Source organism: Eumetopias jubatus, unplaced genomic scaffold, assembly GCF_037043125.1.
Source record: "Eumetopias jubatus isolate StellerSeaLion01/CBP00866 unplaced genomic scaffold, mEumJub1_p1.0 scaffold_14, whole genome shotgun sequence".
In the NCBI taxonomy this organism is placed as follows: domain Eukaryota; kingdom Metazoa; phylum Chordata; class Mammalia; order Carnivora; family Otariidae; genus Eumetopias; species Eumetopias jubatus.
In genome coordinates this window covers 37,193,446-37,213,899 of record NW_028274820.1, presented here as the reverse complement: position 1 = coordinate 37,213,899, position 20,454 = coordinate 37,193,446, and the positions used below count along the sequence as shown (strand labels likewise).

Here is a 20,454-nt window from a genome sequence, read left to right as displayed (position 1 = left end):
CCATCTTGTGGTTCGACCATTGCTCTTTTTCTCATTGTCACAAGACCCAGGCAGCAACTTCTTTAGCTTGGGTCCCAGAATGAAGACGTGGGAGCATATCTGAAGCAGATCTGCAGCTGACATGTTTAAGTGAATGAAAAAAGAAATGTTTCTTGTTATAAGTCACTTAAACTTTGTGGTCATTTGTTGCTATGGAATAATTTAGCCTAAGTTAACTATTACAGGAACTAACAAGCAATTGACAGAGGAGTGAACCCCAAAAACCTATAAATGTGGCTTAAATAGATAAGCGTTTATTCTTAATAGTGTAACTGTAAATCCAGAAGGAGATAACCCAGAGTTCTTATATAAGCTACACATGTCATCAATGCCCTGAGTGCTCCCCTCCCATTTTTATACTGTCATTCTCAGCATGCTGTTTTCACCCATGTGGTCATAAAATGGCTGCTACAGCTCCAGACTGCAAGCTTGGCGTGCTGCATTAGTCAGAATTAGGTCACACAACTACCTCTAACTGCAAGAAGAGCTAGGGAATAGAGTTTTGACCTTTTAACATTTCCTTAATTGACAGAGGAAGAAAGAAAAGATTAAAAAATAAAGACTGTCAGCATATACACAGTATCTGTCACAGAGGCCATTCTAGTTATTAGATTAGTAGAAGAGTCTGGAAACACAAGCTGAAATGCTTAAACATTACTGGTGGGAAGTACAATTTGGAAAATGATTTTATAATTTTGTAATATTTTTTCATGTTGAGGATGAACATATTGTAGGCCTAGGAATTCTATTTCTATCTTTAGTCATTTGTATATGACCACAATTTACTTTTATATTTAAATGAGGTACAACAGGGCCAACTTATTTTTTTTAAAAAGCTAAAAATGTCACAGTATATTTATGTAGTAAGGGTAGTTCGGTGAAACTTTTGTTTCAAATAAATAAATACATACACATACAAACGTATGAAGCATGTGTGTGCGTGTGTGTGTGTGTGTGTATACCCAGGTTATCATATATAAAATTACTTCTTCCTGTGGGTTATGGTTAGAAAACATTTAACATATTGTCCTAGGATAACCCCTGGAAGGTACACAAAGAGACTTGTACATTGATGCTTATTTTGGCATTATTTATAGTAGCAAGGCTTGGCAACAAGCAGGTTGCACTGTAGCATGAATCTGGCTGGGCTATTTCACTGTGGACCTTAAGTACAGAATGTTTAGGTCTATTCTTCCAGGCTCAATGGAGGAAGGAAGCTGGGGGAGGTCTTACCATTAGTATGTATAATTCCACCTAATGCCATTTCCAGAATGGTGCATCACCCTCTGCTGCCTGTCCCTGTGCTTCTGGCAAACTTTGTGTAGATGATGTATCTCCTGTGTTCTTCCAGAACAGAAATGGAGCAATAGCTGCACAGAATGGACAGAGGATCTGTATGGTTCTTACTCCTCGTAAGATTTTTAAATCTCTGCTGTTGTTTTAGCCATATCCCTTCTTCTTTCAGAGCTACCCGTGCATCCAATTCCTGTGCTTTTTTGGTGTGCTGTAACTCAATCAGCTTACCTTTTCTTTTCTTTATTTATTTTTTAAAGATTTTATTTATTTATTTGACAGAAAGAGACACAGAGAGAGAGAGGGAGCACAAGCAGGGGGGAGAGGGAGAGGGAGAAGCAGGCTTCCCGCCGAGCAGGGAGCCCAATGCGGGGCTCCCTCCCAGGACCCTGGGATCATGACCTGAGCCGAAGGCACATGCTTAACGAATGAGCCACCCAGGCGCCCCTTGCCCTTTTTTCTTTCACAACTGTAGAATTAGATTTGACCTCTGCTTTATCAGTTTAGTTTTGCTAAATCAGTTGCCTTTTGTGTAACTGCTCTCCAGCTTTTAAAACATTTTGAAGTCTTTCATCTGCTACTGTCTCCTTTCTTGTTCTTTTTGATACAAAATTTACCATTTTAACTATTTGTAGGTGTACTGTTCAGTGGCATTAAGTACATTCACATTGCTGTGTAACCAACACCATCTCCAGAATTTTTTCATTTTCCCAAGATGAAAGTATGTCCCCCTTAAACTCCCCAGTTTCCACCATCCTATTTTCTGTTTCTATAAAGTTGTGTGGTTCTTTTTTAAATTCATTTTTCCAAAATGGAGATCTATGTCCTTAATTCAGTTCTAGGACAAATTGTTTGATCATCTCTGTCTCTCCATTTCTGTTCTCCCTTTCTAGAATTCCTATTGTTTGGATAATGGATTTCTTAGTTATATCTTCTAATTTTCTAATCTCTCTCTCCTCCTTTACCTCTGTTTTGTCCTACTTTGAGGGAGATTTCCTTAACTTTATCTTTCAGCTATTTTATGGAATTAAGTTATCATGTTTTAAATCCCATAGTTCGTTCTTGTCATTTGGTTGTTCCTTTTCCTATAGTATTCTATTAGTATTCTACTTTTGGATCATGGATGTAACATTTCATCTCTATGAAGATTATTAGTCTTTTTAAAAACTTTTGTAGACTCGACAGATTTAGAGATGTCAATTCTCCACAAACTGACCTACAGCGTTAATGCAGGAATTATCCTAGCAGGATCCTAGCAGGAATTTTTATGGATTTAAACAAGCTAATCCTAAAATTTATATGGAAAAGCAAGGGGACTATAATAATTAAAAACAGTTCTTAAAGAACAAAGCTGTAGGAAAAATACTAATTTAAGACTTACTCCTAACACTATAATAATTAAGACAGTGTGCTACTGGCAAAGAGAAAAAACGATTCATGGAACAGAAAACAAAAGTCCAGAATTGACTCATACAAATATGGTCAATTCATTTTTGACAAGGGTGCAAAAGCAATTCAACAGAGAAAAGAGAGATTTTTATTTAAATAGCGGTGTTCAAACAACTAGATATCCACATACAAAGAAAGGAAGAAAGAAAGAAAAGAAAAGGAAAAGAACAGAACCATAACCTAAGGTGCAAGGACAACTTACACAAAATTAACTAAAAATGGTTCACAGATCTAAAAGTAAAAATAAAAACTATAAAACTTTAAGAAGAAAACACAGGAGAAAACCTTCATGAACTGAAATTAGAGTTCTTTACAGACACCAAAAGCATAATCTATAAAAGAAAAAAAGTGATAGTTTATGCAAAAGACAGTTCTTAAGAGACTGAAAAGACAAACTACAGAATGAGAGAAAATATTCACAAATCACCTACCCAACAAATGAAATGCTACAAAGTGGATGAATCTCAAAGGCATTATGCTGAGTTTAAGAAGCCAGGTTCAAACGGTTACATACAATATGATTCCATATATACAACATTCTCAAAAAAGACAAAACTACAGTGAGGAACAGATCAGTGATTGCCAGGGGCTAGGGGTGGGAGAGGGTAAGACTATAAAGGGACAGGACAAAGAAGTTTTTTGGGGGTGACAGAACACCTCTGCATCCTGATTATGATGGTGGTCACACCAATCTATGTATGTGTTAACATGTTAGACTGTATACCCACAAAAGTCAATATTACTATATGATAATTTAAAAATTAAATTTAGAAGATTTCTTCTGTTCTCTGAATTATGGAAAAGTCATCTGGACTCCCCTACCTCTATTATGTGGTACACACGTACCTCAAATGTCTTTTTGGCTCACTCTTCACAGTTAAGAATGGAAACTGTAGTTAGGCAAGAAAGATAGTGAAATGCTTTCAGTTGTGGCAAAGGAAAAGGATACAATGCTGATGTAACCAATATATTTTGGGTGATGATGGCTAACACCTTGGAAAGTTATCAGTGAACCTAGATGCCTTAGGTTTATGCAGAATAAAGTCAGAAAAATCCTTGTCCATACTAGGGCTACAGGATCCCACCAAATAAAATGTTAATAGGAAAAAAGGATTTTCAAAAAATTCACATATTTACCCATTCTTTACAAGTTTAGATGCTGTTACTGAGCAATCACTATGTGTCAAGCAAAGCACAAGATAATACAAAGATACTTTTCTATGTGGTTAGTTCTACTTCCTTTCTCTTACTTACGGAGTAAATCACAATACAAAAACATTTGTTTTTCTATCTGGTTCTACTTCCTTTTTCTAAATGAGAGATCATTTCAGAATCATACACATACCTGGTGAAAGCCAAACTCCTCTACTGCTAAATAACTATAGCCCTCAACTTAAGGAAACTGGCTTAGAATCTGGGGACATTTTATTGTTTTCCTGTCCCCCAGTGCTATCCCACTGATTCAATCTTAAAAACATGCTATTATGAAAGAGATTTCAGAAGAAAGTTAAACTGTCTTACAGGTAATGGTATTGTAAGTATTTCAACTGTAAGATGAAAGATAACAATTTCCAATGTTCTTTGTGCTTAAAGTCAAACATTAAGTCTGGCAAACCCTGTGTGGTTCATTGCCATGTGTGCAAACGTATCTTCTTGCGATGAGTACTTTATACTTTAGAGTAATGTCCTTCCCCAAATACCCTACTACAAGCTGGTCTAATAATGAAGGGTATTTTTTCCTTAAATCCTTTGAACAAACAAACAACAAAAACCTAATGTAAGATAAAGAAGGAAGAGATGCAAGCTGAGCGGAAACACCCACACTCCATTGTGGTGGTTTTGCTATTAAGTCAAAAGTCACTGACTAACAGTGAAGACAAATTCTAAAACAAGATTAAAGCTTTTTACAGTAGAATTGTTTCAGTTCTTAATTCACTGGGTTTACTAAGAGACTATTATAATCCTTTTTAAAAAAAATTTTATTGTTATGTTAATCACCATACATTACATCCTTAGTTTTTGATGTAGTGTTCCATGATTCATTGTTTGTGCATAACACCCAGTGCTCCATGCAGAATGTGCCCTCTTTAATACCCATCACCAGGCTAACCCACCCCTATAACACTCCTTTAAAGATCAAGGGTCTATGAATACTTTTCTGCATTAAATTCCAATATATTTTCTTTCCCCAGTTGTTCATCCTTCCCTGGTAAGAGCAATACAATTTTTCTAGAGAAACCTTTCCCTTCCATCACAGTCAAGACATGGTTTAGATGGGGCTGACTCCACTAGGGAGCAGAGGGTCATAAGGAGCAAATCCGGCTAATGAGTTTTCTATTCACCTAACCACAGCCATTGTTCATGTCATCCAAACTGGATCACTGACTTAAATCTAGGACTTCTTTTGGAGGGACCAAGAAAGAAGTGCTTCCTTCTGAACAAAAGACAGACATGTGTGTTTCCCCCATTACCACTGACCTAGAGATACCTGGACTAAGGATGGACATCTGATCCAAAATGAACCTTTTAGGCAAGCTAGTTGCCTATTACAAGGCTTGGTTCAAGAGTTTTATACCCAAAGAGGGGACTCTATACTGAATAGTGACTAACTTAACCAATCAAATTCTCTCTCACAGAATTTGAAGGTATGAGAGAGAAAGAACTGAATGAATTGGGCTTTGGGCTTTCATACTTTATTACTTCTCTTGAAACCTCCACAACCCTTCCCTCCTACACCTACCATCTCAACACCCTTACTTCATGAACAAAGCAGAACAGAGATGGAACTCCTTCATCTTCTCAGTCAAGCTTATAAACCAACTTGCATTTGCATTCATTTTTCTCTTCTTAGCATGAGAGTGCATCCCTTTCAAAGCAGAGACAAATACGCTATGGATCCCTTCCTTTGCAAAAATGTTTCTTTCCCCTTTAGAAACTATGTTCTTTCATTTACTTATCCTATTTCTATGCCATCAGCTCCCCAGAATCTAGAAAATCATGTAGGCCTAGATCACCTTTCAAAAAGCAAACACGTTCTGTTATTTTCCATCATTAAAAAATCTCCTCCTTTAAAGAATGGTCTTCTCAATAAAGGCTTGGCCAATTGTATACGCAAGGGAAAAAAAAAAGGATCTTGAACTCTACCTAAAACCTCACACAAAAGTCAAATTCCATATGAATTGCAGATCTAAATGTGAAATTGCCAGTTAAACAATAATGCTTTCAGAAGAAAATATGGGGGAACATCTTCATAACTGCAGGGTAAATAAAGATATATTAAACAAGACATTAACATTAATTTACTTCCTGCCTATAACGTCACTGTCTTTTCCTCCATAACTGTTTCAAATCTCTTTATTTTTCAAAGATATAACACATAATTAGGTATCCCCACTGCCACAAGTCTTTCCCTCCCTCTTTCTTCCAGGAAAAACCAATTCGAAGTTGTTGGTTTTTTTTAAAGATTTTATTTATTTGACAGAGAGAGACACAGCAAGAGAGAGAACACAAGCAGGGGGAGTGGGAGAGGGAGAAGCAGGCTTCCCGCGGAGCAGGGAGCCTGATGCGGGGCTCAATCCCAGGACCCTGGGATCATGACCTGAGCTGAAGGCAGAGGCATTAACAACTGAGCCACCCAGGCGCCCCTGAAGTTGGTTTTTTAAAACTGTGGAATAATCTAGTTATTTATCAGAACAGAAAAATAAATGGTGGTTAATAATATAACAGAAAACCATGTAGTAGCTAGAACATACAGTAAAATCTGTATGATCATTGTCTAAAGGAATTTTTCTTTTAATCAGTCAAAAATGTAAATTTGTGGTTTAAGTACAGTTTCATACTTCTTTGCATTTCCCATAGATAAGAGTATTCATATTTTCTAAATCCAAAATTAAGACACTTGAGGGGAAAAATACAGAGCCTGAAATGTAATACTTGAAATCATACTTATCCTGGATTTTCTGAAGTTGTTTAATATACTATAAGCAACAGTGTAACTCTGAACATCACAGTAAGCAAATTCTATCCATCCATCCATCCATCCATCCATCCATCCATCCATCCATCCATCCAACCATTTTGCAGACAATAATAGCTATCAGCTAGACTCAATTCACCATACTTAGGTGTTTCAGCAGTCTTTTACACTAACTTCTAAACAAAAGTACAAAACTTGAGAAAGGTTTTGAGAGTACACTTTCCCCGCATTCCTGATGATTTCCTCCATTTGCAAGGTGCCCAACTGGCCCCTTATCTACCTCAGGGACTTTAGAAAATCTGGAGAGAGAAAAAACTGGGTATGTTCACTGTTTTGACCTCTCACCTGGTTCAGAACTCAGGCAAGGAAAAGAGAGCCTCCCAAACTCAACAAAATACCAAACTTTTTTTTTTTTTCCCAACTAGGCTCCACGCCCAGTGCAGAGCCAACGTTGGGGCGTGAACTCACAACCCTGAGATCAAGACCTAAGCTGAGATGAGGAGTCAGAGGCTTAACCAACTGAGCCACACAGACAACCCCCACCAAGTTTCTTAAAACATCTTTTAAGGAAGGTGAAGAACCTAAGCGTTATCCCTTTTAACAAAGTAACACTGATTCTCATGAAAATGAAACTTCCAAAACTGACTGCAAAACTGAAGTATATAAATATTAAAACTATAAAAACAAAATGCTAATCAATGGATTAATTTTGCTCTTCTTTGAAGAAATGCAACTTACAAACTATAGAAATGATTCCTGAAAGTACAGTCTTGAAGAAATGCAACTTACAGGGCTCCCGGATGGCTCAGTGGGTGAAGTGTCTGCCTTCGGCTCAGGTCATGATCCCAGGATCCTGGGATCAAGCCCTGCATTGGGCTCCCTGCTCAGTGGAGAGTCTGCTTCTCCCTCTGCCTCTCCCCCACCTCCCGGCTTGTGCTCTCTCTCTGTCTCACTCACTCTGTCTCTGATAAATAAATAAAATCTTAAAAAAAAGGAAACGCAACTTAACAGATTTACTGTATAGTTAAATTTCAGATAATGTTATTAATGGAAATATTTAACAACTGCTTAAATAACACATGTGCAGAAGCAGGCTGGGAAAAAAAAAAGCCAGAAGGCTATAACTATAAGATCTCATGGAAAAAAACTTGTCCTGTGGTTTATGTACCTTGTGTCATTTAAGCTGCATAACAATTCCACCTACATTTTACAGTAAAGAAACACAGGCTTTGAGAGTTAAATTATTTTGGAGAGGCCTTCTGGTATATTTCGAAAACTGTAAAAACTTCAGTTTGAATCCTGCTAAAACATTTACTAGCTTATAAGCTATTCGAAAGTTTTGAGACTTTTCCCTAATATGTAAACGTAGATAATTAAGCTTCCATTGCTGGACTATTAAAAAATATGATGACAAAAATACATAAAACATATTCCAATATTTGCTAAATAGTAGGCACTCAATATAATGTCGTCATCATTGTTATTACTAACTTGCCTAGGATCATAGCTATATCTAGTTCTAAAAACTTCTTTCCTTCTTTAAAAATACTTAAGATTATACAGAGAGTATAAAATTGGAAAGTATAGAAAATAGAAAAGTATAAAGAATAAAATAATAAAATCACTATAATCCTCAAACCCATGGGCATGTTTTTTATATGTATAGAGCCTTCTTTTAAGTGAAGAACTGGATCATGGCGTATAATAAAATTGGAACTTTTTGCTTTTGTATTTAAGTTTTATCATAAGCATTTTTCATTTGATTAAATATCCCTTGAACACATAATTTTAATAATATCAAAATCTGACATAATATTTTAGTCCATTCTCCATTGCTTTACATTAAATTGGTTCTAATGTATCCACTATTATGGATAAACTTATGTGTATCTTTGAACCTATGCTTTTTCCCCCCAGGGATGTCTTAAGCTATGTAGCAATATCTGTGTTCTCAGCAAAGCCCCAACTACTACATGTTGACATTCAAGTATTGGTTTGCATCTGAAAGAATTCATTTACACTTTATATATTTTTAGCTACTGATAGTGAATCTTAGCATTAAGTTCTATTACATTCTACTGCCACAGTAATGAAATATAATTAAGGTTAAGGACTTCCTCATGTTTGTTCCCTGTTTTCCAAATCACAGCCACCGCAGTCTGAGACTGGAAACTCTCCAATATCAGAAAACAAGAAACTGAGTCTTATGTATTTGACTTAATGTTTTTAAATTCATTTTATATTCCATGTATCTTAATGAAATAATGAAGGACATAGGAATATAACAACCTTTAACACCTAAATGAATTTAACACCTAAAAAAGATATGAAGAATTGAGATTTGAGCCACTTATGCTTTCCTGCATCCTGAAGAAACGGCAACTGGATGAACATAAGTGCTGCAGTGACTCTGATTTCAGACTAAAAAGTTATTAGCTAGATTCAAATGATTCCATGAATCCAAACATGACCTGACAATAGGGCACAATACCCGAAATGAAAAATCCAAAGTGTAGGACTTCCATAACAAGTACATAAAAGTCAAATCTTGTTGAGGCAAGAAAAAGTGAGTAAGAGAGCAAGGAGTGTCTGTGGGACCTACCTGATCCCATAAAGGTAGTTATGAAGCACTGGCTACACAAAAAAACACTAAAACCCACAAAACTCTTGGAAATCAAAACAGGAGGATGCCTGGGTGGCTCCATCGGTTGAGTGTCTGCCTTTGGCTCAGCTCGTGATACCAGGGTCCTGGGATCGAGTCCCACATCGGGCTCCCTGCTCAGCGGGGAGCCTGCTTCTCCCTCTCCCACTCTCCAGGCTTGTGCTCTCTCCCTCCCTCTCTCTCTTTCTGACAAAAAAATAAATGAAATCTTTAAAAAAAGAAAAAAAAAAAGAAAAATCAAAACAGGACCATGTACTCTCAATCCAGGTTTACAAAGGGAAACAGCTACTGACCTTTCTTAAAGAATATGAAAGAGGCTATGGTATAAAGTTATAAATCATGATACAAAGTCACGTAAAAGCAACATGCATACCAAAATAGCACTATGACTGTTGGGAAACACCACATTCAGTGACAATGAATAATTCATATACTTTAAAAAGGATTAAAGAATGCTTAATTATTTCCCAAGATAATATATGAACTTAGGAATTACAATTTATGCAAATTGTATGTTACAATAAAAATCAGTCAAACAGTAATTTCAAATTGAACAAGAGAAGCATGGAATGTGTCATTTTTAGAAGAAGGACCAGCAGAATAATAAGTGCTAGAAGTCAAAGATTGGTAGCCTATGCTAGAAGCGCATGATTATTGGACGCATTTCTCAAAGGAAAGGCATACTCCTCTAGGCAGATAAAATCATAAATTCACGTCACAGGTATTTACTGAGCACCTACCATTTGCCAGGCATGTAGGGAAATACAACGAAAACAAAATAAACTAAAATCCCTGTCCCCATGGAGTTTACAATATATTCAGGTAAGGTGTCATAATAACAAAGCCAAGAAGGGGATGGAGTTTTGGGATGATCAGGGAATGTGACACTTGAGTAAAACAGGTAAAATAGTGAACCGTGGGGATATTTAGGGGAAAGTATTCTGGGCAGGGTAAAAAGCAAGTGAAAGGAGCATGCCCTGTGCATTCAAGGAACAGAAAGGAAGCCAGTATTATTGTAGTGTACAGTGAGGAAGGAGCAGGATATGAAGTCAAGAGAAGTAATGGGGGCAGATGGACTGTTCAGGGTTTTTTAAAGGGTCATCAGAAATCACTAGGCTTTTATTCTGGTAAAAAAGAAAAGCCACTAAAGAGTTCTTGGGAGAGGAATGAAAGACCTGACATATTTCACAGGTGGTTGGCTATCTAAGAAGACTAACAGGAGTGGCAGCAAGGCTAGAAGCAGGGAGACTATTTAGGAAGTGGCTGCAGTCATCCAAGCAAAAGTTGATGGTACCTTGGATCTGGGAGGTGGCAGTGGAGGTGGTGAATACTTGATCAGATTTTGGATGTACTGTGAAGGTAGGGATGGGATTTGCTGATAGACTGGAAGTGGGAGTGAGGGAGAAGAAAAAAGAATGACTCCACAGTTCTTGGCCTGAGCACCTGAAAGGGTGGAATGACCATTACTGAGAGGGGATGATTGCAGGAGGTCAAAGTACAGTGGGAAAGAAGGTGGGGGATCCGCTTAAAATTGAACCTGTTACATCTGAGAGGCCAGTAAGATATCAGGTAGGCTATACAAGTGTGAAGCTGAGGAGAAAGGTCTGGGCTGGAGATACAGTTTGGAAGTTAACAATGTATAGATTGTATGCTTTTTGGGTAAGCAATTTAATATTAAGATATAAAGCCAATGACATTTTCTACACATATTTTCCCAATTTTAAAATGTTGAAATTTTTCTTCAGCCAATCTAATGGAGACTACTGATTGACAAATTATTTAGTATATACATGTTAAAAAGGATACAAAAACACAGAAACCAGAAACCCAATTAGGGAGAAAGAAGTATACATAAATGACAAGGAATAAAGGGTATGAAAAAGGAAGGTGGTGAAAGGAATCACAGAGACTTTTAGTCTATATTTTTATTTTTTAAGATATTATTTATTCAGGGCACCGGGGTGGCTCAGTCGTTCAGCGTCTGCCTTCGGCTCAGGTCATGCTCCCAGGGTCCTGGGATCGGGCCCACATCGGGCTCCCTGCTCCGCAGGAAGCCTGCTCCTCCCTCTCTCACTCCCCCTGCTTGTGTTCCCTCTCTCACTGTGTCTCTCTCTGTCAAATAAATAAATAAAATCATTAAAAGAAAAAAAAGATTTTATTTATTTATTTGAGAGAGTGCAAATGTGCGCACGAGCAGGTGGAGGGGCAGAAGGAGAGAGAAAGGCAGACTCCCCACTGAACCGGGAGACTGATGTGGGGCTGGATCCCAGGACACCTGAGCTGAAGTCAGACGCTTAACTGACAGAGCCACCCAGGTGCCCCTAGGCTATATGACTTTGTTATACATCAGCACACTGACATCATGGTACATACTCTACTTAAAACTGGTCCTTGACGGGTAGTTGATACTGCCTAGGTTTAAGGGGACAAAATTCCAAATGAAAAGAGTTCTCTTTTAAGTCATATTCTAGATAGCAGGTGGATAAGAGAAGTTCCTAAGTAAATGGACCCGAACCCTGTTTTTTCCAACTTTAATCTAACCTGCACCTGGCTATTAATCTTCCTGTGTCCATGCAACTGTGTTTTTACCTTCTAAGATAAGGTCTGGAATTATAGTTTTCTTCATTTTATCTCCCCCTATCAGAGTTCCTCATCTAAAGAACTCTGGACACAGAAAAATGATTTGAAGAACAATTTTTAAAATTCTCCCAGTGCTTCTATACAACTAGTACTCTTTTAGAAGCCTAAGGGAGAAATAAATTAATTTTACAGAATAGATGCCAGCAACATCAGCAGCACTTGGGAAATTATTAGAAATGAAAACTCTCAGGTTCCACCCCAAACTTACTGAATCAGAAACTCTGGGGGTGGGGTCAGCAATCTGTGTATTAACAAGCCCTCCCAGTGATTATGATACATGCTCAACTTTGAGAACCTCTAGCTCAGAACATTAAGGTTCAATTTTCTCAAGGAGTATCAGTTGAAAAGGCTACTAAACTATAATCCTTGAGTATAACAACCTTATTATTTTCCACTTTTGACTGCCTTATGTATCCGGCATTTAACCCACGTTCAAAGGTTGTGAATAGTTAAAAAATCAGAAGTAACAACTCCCTCCGAGTTTCTGGAGAATGTTTCTCTTCATTCTATGATACCAAGTTCTCAATGCAACCTCTATCTTTCCTTTCTTGTCCTCCCTACTCTATAGAAAAGGTAATTTTTTTTCAATCACAATATCATATGCTAACTTTTAAAGTAATTTTGTAGATGTCATGTCAAGTCACATTTCAGAGCAAGAAAAACCCTCAGATTACAGTTGACCCTTAAACAACATGGGGGTTGGATGCTGGACCCTACACAGTAAAAAATCTACATATAACTTTTGACACCCCCAAAACATAACTGCTAATAGCCTACTGTTGAGTGGAAGCCTTACTGATAACATAAAAAATTGATTAACACATTTTGTACATTATATGTATTATATACTGTATTCTTATGATAAAGTAAGCTAGAGAAAAGAGAATTTTTTTAAAGACTTTATTTATTTATGTGAGAGACAGAGAATGAGAGAGAGCACAAGACGGAAGAGGGTCAGAGGGAGAAGCAGACTCCCTGCTGAGCAGGGAGCCCGATGTGGGACTCGATCCCGGGACTCCAGGATCATGACCTGAGCCGAAGGCAGTGGCTTAACCAACTAAGCCACCTAGGCGCCCAAGAGAATTTTTTTTAATGATTTTATTTATTTGTCAGAGAGAGAGACAGAGAGCACAAGCAGGGGGAGCGGCAGGCAGAGGGAGAAGCAGGCTCCCTGCTGAGCAGGGAACCCAATGTGGGACTCGATCCCAGGACCCTGAGATCATGACCTGAGCCGAAGGCAGATGCTTAACTGACTGAGCCACCCAGGTGTCCCGAGAAAAGAGAATGTTAATAAAATCATAAGGAAATACATTTACAGTACTATACTGTATTTATATAAAAAAAAACAACCCACATATAAATGGACTTGTGCAGTTCAGACCCATGTTGTTCAAGGGTCAACTATATTTATCCAAGTGTATCAATTTACAAGTAAGAAAATTGAGGCCTACAGACATCACATGGCAAGCACACCCTAATAGAGATGGACAGACACCAAAGGATATTATTATCTCCAGCCATCTCTACCTGGCCAAGTCAAAGTATCTCATTTAACAAATTTAAATAAAGTAAGGCATTAGAATGACTGAAAGAGATACAGAATAAACTTTACTTTTCCAACTTCTCTCTGGAAATAAAAATTAAATACATCATCAAAAACCATCATTGCTTTATGTATTTATTGGTCAGTGATGCTGTTTTCTCATTCCATGCTCTATCTACTAACTGGAAAAAAGGACCCTTAACATTAATAAGAATGCTATTCAGCTATCTAGTGACATGCCATGCCATGCCAGTCTTGTCCTCCACTGTCCTATCAGTTCAATACTAAATTTCCCAGAAACAAATCTCAAGACTGTTTATAACAACTGTTTTGTTCAGATAATGTGGCAATTTTTCTAACCAACATTTCTATCTTCCTGGTTATACTCCATTCACCACAGAGACTGCCTGGAGAAAGCCAGGGCATAGCTCCTTCAATATTTTGTGTTCCAAGCCGAAAACCATTTTAACTGTCCTCTAATCTTAGTTCACAAGGGTTCTGAGGTAACTTACAAGCAACATACTGATAATTAAATAAGCTAAGGGGAAATAAGTACTGTGGAAGGTAGCACAGCCTTCCACATGGAAAGAATATGAGCTTTGGAGCCATGAAACTGGGTTCAAGTTTTAATTCTAGTCCTTACTTGCCCTCATTTTATAGGATAGAAACCATAAGATAAGTATACTGCCTCATATTGTTGATATATTTATTTTTAGTTACCTTAAAATATAAACTCCTTGAGAACAGGAAGTATGTTTTATATATCTCTGTATTACCCACATCATATTCACATAGGTGTAGAATATTTATTTAACTAATATGGAATAGATTTTATTATTTGTTTTAAAGTAAGTTCTATGCCCAACATGGGAATCAAAACTCACGACCTCAAGATCAAGAGTCACATGCTCTACCCATTGAGCCAGCCAGGTGCTCCTAATATGGAACAGATGTTAATGTATCAGATAAACTTCCTACCTAGTAGGTGCCCTTGCTTCCAGATCCCACACCCAAAGAACCTCCCACCAACTACAACTAGCTTACCTTTATCAAAAGACAAATATGATCTTGCCCAATTCCATTTTAAAACCTTCCCAAGGCTTCCAGCCCCCGGAATTAAGGAAAAGTCCCTGTCCAAACCAGAATTTATCTTATGCCAGCCTATCTCTTACAACTCAGACCCACATCTGAATTACTAAAGCTCCTGGAAGTTCTTCCCATACCCCTAACAAGCTCCTCCTTAATAGGCTAACTCCTACAAGTCATTCAAGTCTCAACTTAAAAGCCATTTTCTCCCTCAAGTTCCCTGATCATAGCTCCTCAACCCTCAACTAACACAGTTAGATGTCCTGCTTCCCTAAGTTGACAACAGTCAATTTACCACCTAATATTATATTTAATCTGTTTCTCCAATTATCTGATAAACTTTCTGATAACAAGGGTCACATCATACTGAGTTTTATATCCACTATTCACCATAGTTACTGGTACATAAAACACCTTTAATTAATATTATTTGTTGAACATAAGGATAAAGTCCTATGTTCTTAAAATCATTAGTTTCCAATTTGAGAATATAATGTTTATTTCCCTGTATGCCTGTAAATAACTTTGGAAAAAACCCCAGTTGCCTAATGGGTTAAAGAGAAAGATTCGGGGGCTTTATTCTGCACATACAGTTATTATGACACAGAAAGCAAAATCAGTATTATTATTTTCAAAGAACAGAGAAAATATTTCAAAAGAACTTGCTATTTTAGGGGACCTGCTTTGTCTTGGCCTCATCCCCCAGAAGTTACAGTCACCAAAGGATTTGATCCTCAGTTAAAACAAGCAGAGCAATGAATGATGAAAGAAGAAAACAGAAGGAAGTTGTTTCTCAGCCTGGAATGCCACCTGGGACCAAAAGGTGACTGAAAGAAAGACAAATGAGCCTGAATTCCTGACAGCATTGTAGAAGCACCATAATAGCTCTGGACAGCCTATCGCTAATTTCTCATTACTTGAGGAAAATGATACCCCTAATTTGTTTATATCATTCTTTTTTGGATTTCTAGGGCAACTGAACATGATTCCAATACAAAGTTAGAAGAAAATTTAGGAAAAAAGTTTTTATTACCTAAGATAGGAGAGAGATATTCTCAAGACAGGAACAAGCAGAAGCCACAGAGAAAAAGACAGACACAAATGATTATATGAAATACCCCCCCCAATGTATGGCAAATGATGTCATAAACTAAGACCAAAAAAAAGACAGACTGACAAAACATATTTGCAAAGAAAGCTAAAGGACTACATTGATAACATATCAAAGAGAACCAAAAAATTGATAAGGAAAAAAATCCAACAGGAAAAAATGAGTAAAGGTAGGAATGAGCAATTCATAGAAATGAAAAATCAAAAGGACCAACTACTATATTAAAAGATGCTCAGCTTCACTTCACAAAAGATGCTCAACTTCATTTCAAGTTAATGAAATGCAGAATTAAGCACCAAAAGAAACTTTTTACTCATTTTATTGCAAAAACAACAACAACAAAAATCAGCAATAGTTTGTGGGGGAAATATTCTTGGACATTAATGATGGCAATAAGAATTATATCAACATTTCTGAAAAATAATCTGGCATTATTTAAAATTAAAATAGTATGTACTGTGTACAAGATACTCATTGCAATATTGTTCATAATAGACTAGAGACAACCTAGATGTCCAAAATGAACACAGATATGGTTTCAGATATCTGTTACTACATCCCAAACTTAATGCCTCAAAACAATTATGTTATTTCTCACAATTAGGGAGGCTGCTGGGCAGGGTTTTTTTTTTTTTTTTTTTTGCTGGTTTCACCTCTGGTTCCGTCAGCTAAAGAGTCAGCTGGGCTAGCAGATCCAAGAGTCCACTTTCATGTCTGTTGGTAGATGCTGTCCACTGGAGAGTCTTGATTCACTTCCAAGAGACCTCTCATCCTCCTATAGGCTAGACCAGCTTCCTTACATGGCAGTTGCCAGAAATCATCCCTTGAAGGTCTCTTAAGGACTAACCTCCAGATCTCACACATCACTCCTACCATATTCATTGGTCAAAGCAAATCACAGGGTCAACCAAGACTCAAGAGATGGAGAAATAGATTATGCCCCTAGAGAGAAGCAGCAAAGCCACACTGCAAAGGAGAATGGATACCAGAATGAAAGGAATTTATGGTTGTTAATCATTCACCACAATGGAATACTATATTGTCATTAAAAAATAAAGTGTGGAACATTTAATATAGTATGTTATCATTTTTATGTGGGAAAATTATGTATACATTTCATCATATATATGTTTATAAATCCTGGAAATACACTTAAAAATTAAACTAATGAAATACTGGGCCATGCAAAGTAGTCTGCATGATGGCTGAGGACAAAGGGCACTGAGGGCATGTTAGGAAGGCCAGCAGAGTTGTGAGCCAACTAACTGGAGGCAAGGATAAATGGGTGTTGTGTAGAGATGGGCAGCTGCAGAGTCGTAGGCCTAGTCAGGAGTTGTAGATCCACAAAAAGGCACAGGCCAGCAGGCCCAGCAGTCAATGACGCAGGGTGGTAGAAGATGGTCTACATGGCAAGGAGAATGGTAGCACACTGAGGAAGTAAGTCAAACAACTGGGCAAATGATAATTACACTGAGGCTAATGTGAAGCCAAGTTTCCTACTGCCAGAGAAGGCATTTATAAATGTGGAAAGGAAGAAGGCTAGAAAGAACCCTGGAGTATTAGACTGGAATTGAAAGTATAGGGACAAACTTATGGTTTAATTAATATATACACCCAGGTACCGAGATAATTACAGATAATATATATGTGTCTGTTACATATGTCTGAGTATACAAACCATACTCAAAGTCATACATTTCCTAGTACCTATAAGTAATGACACCCCAGTAGCAATGAGCACACTAAGCCCCTAAATCTTTGTTTTTAAATACCATTTTTTACAAAAACAAACAACAATAACAAAGACCAAACAGGATTCCTTGGAGAAATGGCTGATTCCAGGGCTAGACCAGGCAAAGTACAGAATGAACAAGGAACAGCATGTTCTGCCAGAAATGCACAATGAATGAGATGGGAGCATGATAAATAGGCATCGGAGCCAGCTTGAAGGGGCTCCCGCAGGCTAAATCAGGAACAATTTAAACAGCAAAATAAGTAGTAATAGTAACAAATCACAACAAATTAAATAAGATAGAAATCTATGAGTCCTTACTGATTTAATAAATAAACAAATGGGGGAGAAAGGAAAGTTCCACTTTACAATAAAATCCCAACTAATACAAGTAGAAGAATAAGAGTAATATCATTTGGCAATCATCAGAGAAGTGGTTAATTAAGATGAGAGTCTTCACTGATACTTACATTAAGGCTAGTGACTAGAGACATTTGATGAGAAACAAGATGCTGGCATAATTTTTAAATACCTCTCCACAAATACTAATCAAATACAAAAGGATACCAAAATGATTGACTTTTTATCTATTATTTTTATATTATTATTATTTTTTTAGATTTTATTTATTTGACAGAGAGAGACACAGAGAGAGAGGGAACACAAGCAGGGGGAGTGGGAGAGGGAGAAGTAGGCTTCCTGCAGAGGAGGGAGCCCGACGTGGGCTCGATCCCAGGACCCTGGGATCATGACCTGAGCAGAAGGCAGATGCTTAACGTCTGAGCTACCCAGGCACCCCAATTTATTATTATTTTTTAAAGATTTTATTTATTTATTTGACAGAGGGTGAGTGAGTGAGAGTGCACAAGCAGGGGGAGCAGCAGAGGGAGAGGAAGAAGCAGGCTCTCCACTGAGCAGGGAGCCTGACTCGGGGCTCAATCCCAGGACCCTGAGATCATGACCCGAGCTTAAGGCAGACACTTAACCCACTGAGCCACTGAGGCACCCCTGATCAACGTTTTAATCACCAGCAGTGGCAAGGCTGACATCATATGCCTCTGGAAGCAAAGTGCTAAGAGAACACAGACTCATTTCTGTGGTACTCCTGCCAGGAATGCACGAACGGAATGGAGTCATGAGGCAATATTACATGAACCTAGGTTGAGAGTCATCCTACAGAATGTAGGGCTTTGTACTTTCTAAAACTGTCATGGACATGAAAGAGGGAAAATTGAGGCTGAAGAAGTCTGAAGAAACATGACGACTAAACACAACATGTATTCCTGGATAGAATCTTGGACCAGAAAAGAAAGAGATATTGTTCCAACTGTCGATGAGATATGAATAGGTTCTTTGGACTAGGCAATAGTGTTGTACCAATGCTTATTTTTTTATTTAGAGGGTTATACATTGGTTATATAAGAGAGTGCCTTGCTTTTGGAAAAAACAGACACTAGTGTTTACAGGTGACCATACACCATGTCTGCTCCTGGCTCCAAAAGGTTCAGAAAAAGACTCTAATCATGGGTATATATGCATGTGTTTTTACACACATATATGTAATGTATGTATGGAAACAGAGAGAAAGCAGGCGATAGAAGAAACGCAGTAAAGCTGTTGGTCCCTTTGCTGAACTAGAAAAAAAAAGTTCTATATACCTGAAGATCTGTATTACAGTTAACCATAATGAACTTCAGAACTGTCTTTTCTAAGGTTTCAACAACTACTAAATATTACATTGATAGTATATAATTCAAGTGCTTTAGAAAATAAATGATATTAATACCTTATGAAATGAGAATCTATTCAAAGCATTATTAGAGAATTAAAAATTGCTATAACTATATTACAACTTTTTTCTTAAAGAGGAATCTTAAGGCTGAATCTTCTCTAGCATATTACGAGTAAAAACAACATTCAGCATTACTATAAATCAGAATCTGTGTGGTTTTTAAATGGGAGATAAAATACTCTTTAAGACTGTTGTAAGAATTGAATGAAATTATGTATATAAAGCATTTAGCATGGTGGTTAGTACAAGTTAAGCACTCATAAATGGCATTTAATGTATTTATTCTTATAGAAAGGATACGAAACAACCCCCAAATACAGTAAAGTGACTTCAAAACCTATTAGAGATGTCTGTAAAGGCAGATGGATACAATCACAGTCAAATATCTAGTCTGGCAAATTCAATGAGGAAAGCAATTGTAATTTATTTATACTTGCAGTCCCAGAATCTAACATAGTGCCTGGCACACACAGTAGGCATTCAATAAAGATTTACTGAAATGAACTGAGTATGAAAGTAAGTTATCTCAAAAGAAAAAAAAAAGGTAGTCTTGAGATTGTCTGAAAAATAAACTTAGAGTCCAAAAATTATTATTCCCTAAGCAAGTCACTTTGAGAAAGGAAATAAAATACATAAGCATTTTTAAAACCATGAGCAGAAACTCCCCTCAGACTCTTTTAAATAATGACTGAGCCACTTTCAAATCTGTTTTGGCAAATGTGTCACATAATAAGTCTAATATTACAGAAAAGTACTTTAAAATTTCATCTAAATAAATGTTGTGTTCATCCTCAAAGAGGAAAAATGTACCCAAAACACTGAGGAATCTTTCTAACTTCCACTCAAGGAGACTCAGATGAGCTTAACTGAAGTTCTTCCATCTATTTATATATGAAAATTAGTTTGAACTTTTACTTACAAATACATTGTAAATACACAGATTTCACTTTCACAAGTTCAACTGCACACTCCAGAAGAGGAAAGAAAGAAAATCAGTTCTCTCAAAAGTGGGCAGTGCTATAGGAGTACAAAAGAGTAACCAAAAACTTTTGTTTCAGCAGCCACCTGTTAGAATTCACCCTTATGGCATAATCTGCATGGTTTTGGAACATTTTCAGATTGAAAACTCAA

The 20,454-nt window shown here is 37.2% G+C and overlaps 1 protein-coding gene and 1 pseudogene across 3 annotated transcripts in view; both read right to left on the bottom strand.

The window, feature by feature from the left end:
- ANKIB1 (ankyrin repeat and IBR domain containing 1) overlaps window positions 1–20,454 on the bottom strand; it is a 144,627-nt gene that overhangs the window by 122,087 nt on the left and 2,086 nt on the right. The gene's annotated exons all lie outside the window — the stretch shown is intronic.
- LOC148162501 (small nucleolar RNA U3) lies at window positions 7,453–7,529 on the bottom strand (annotated as a pseudogene).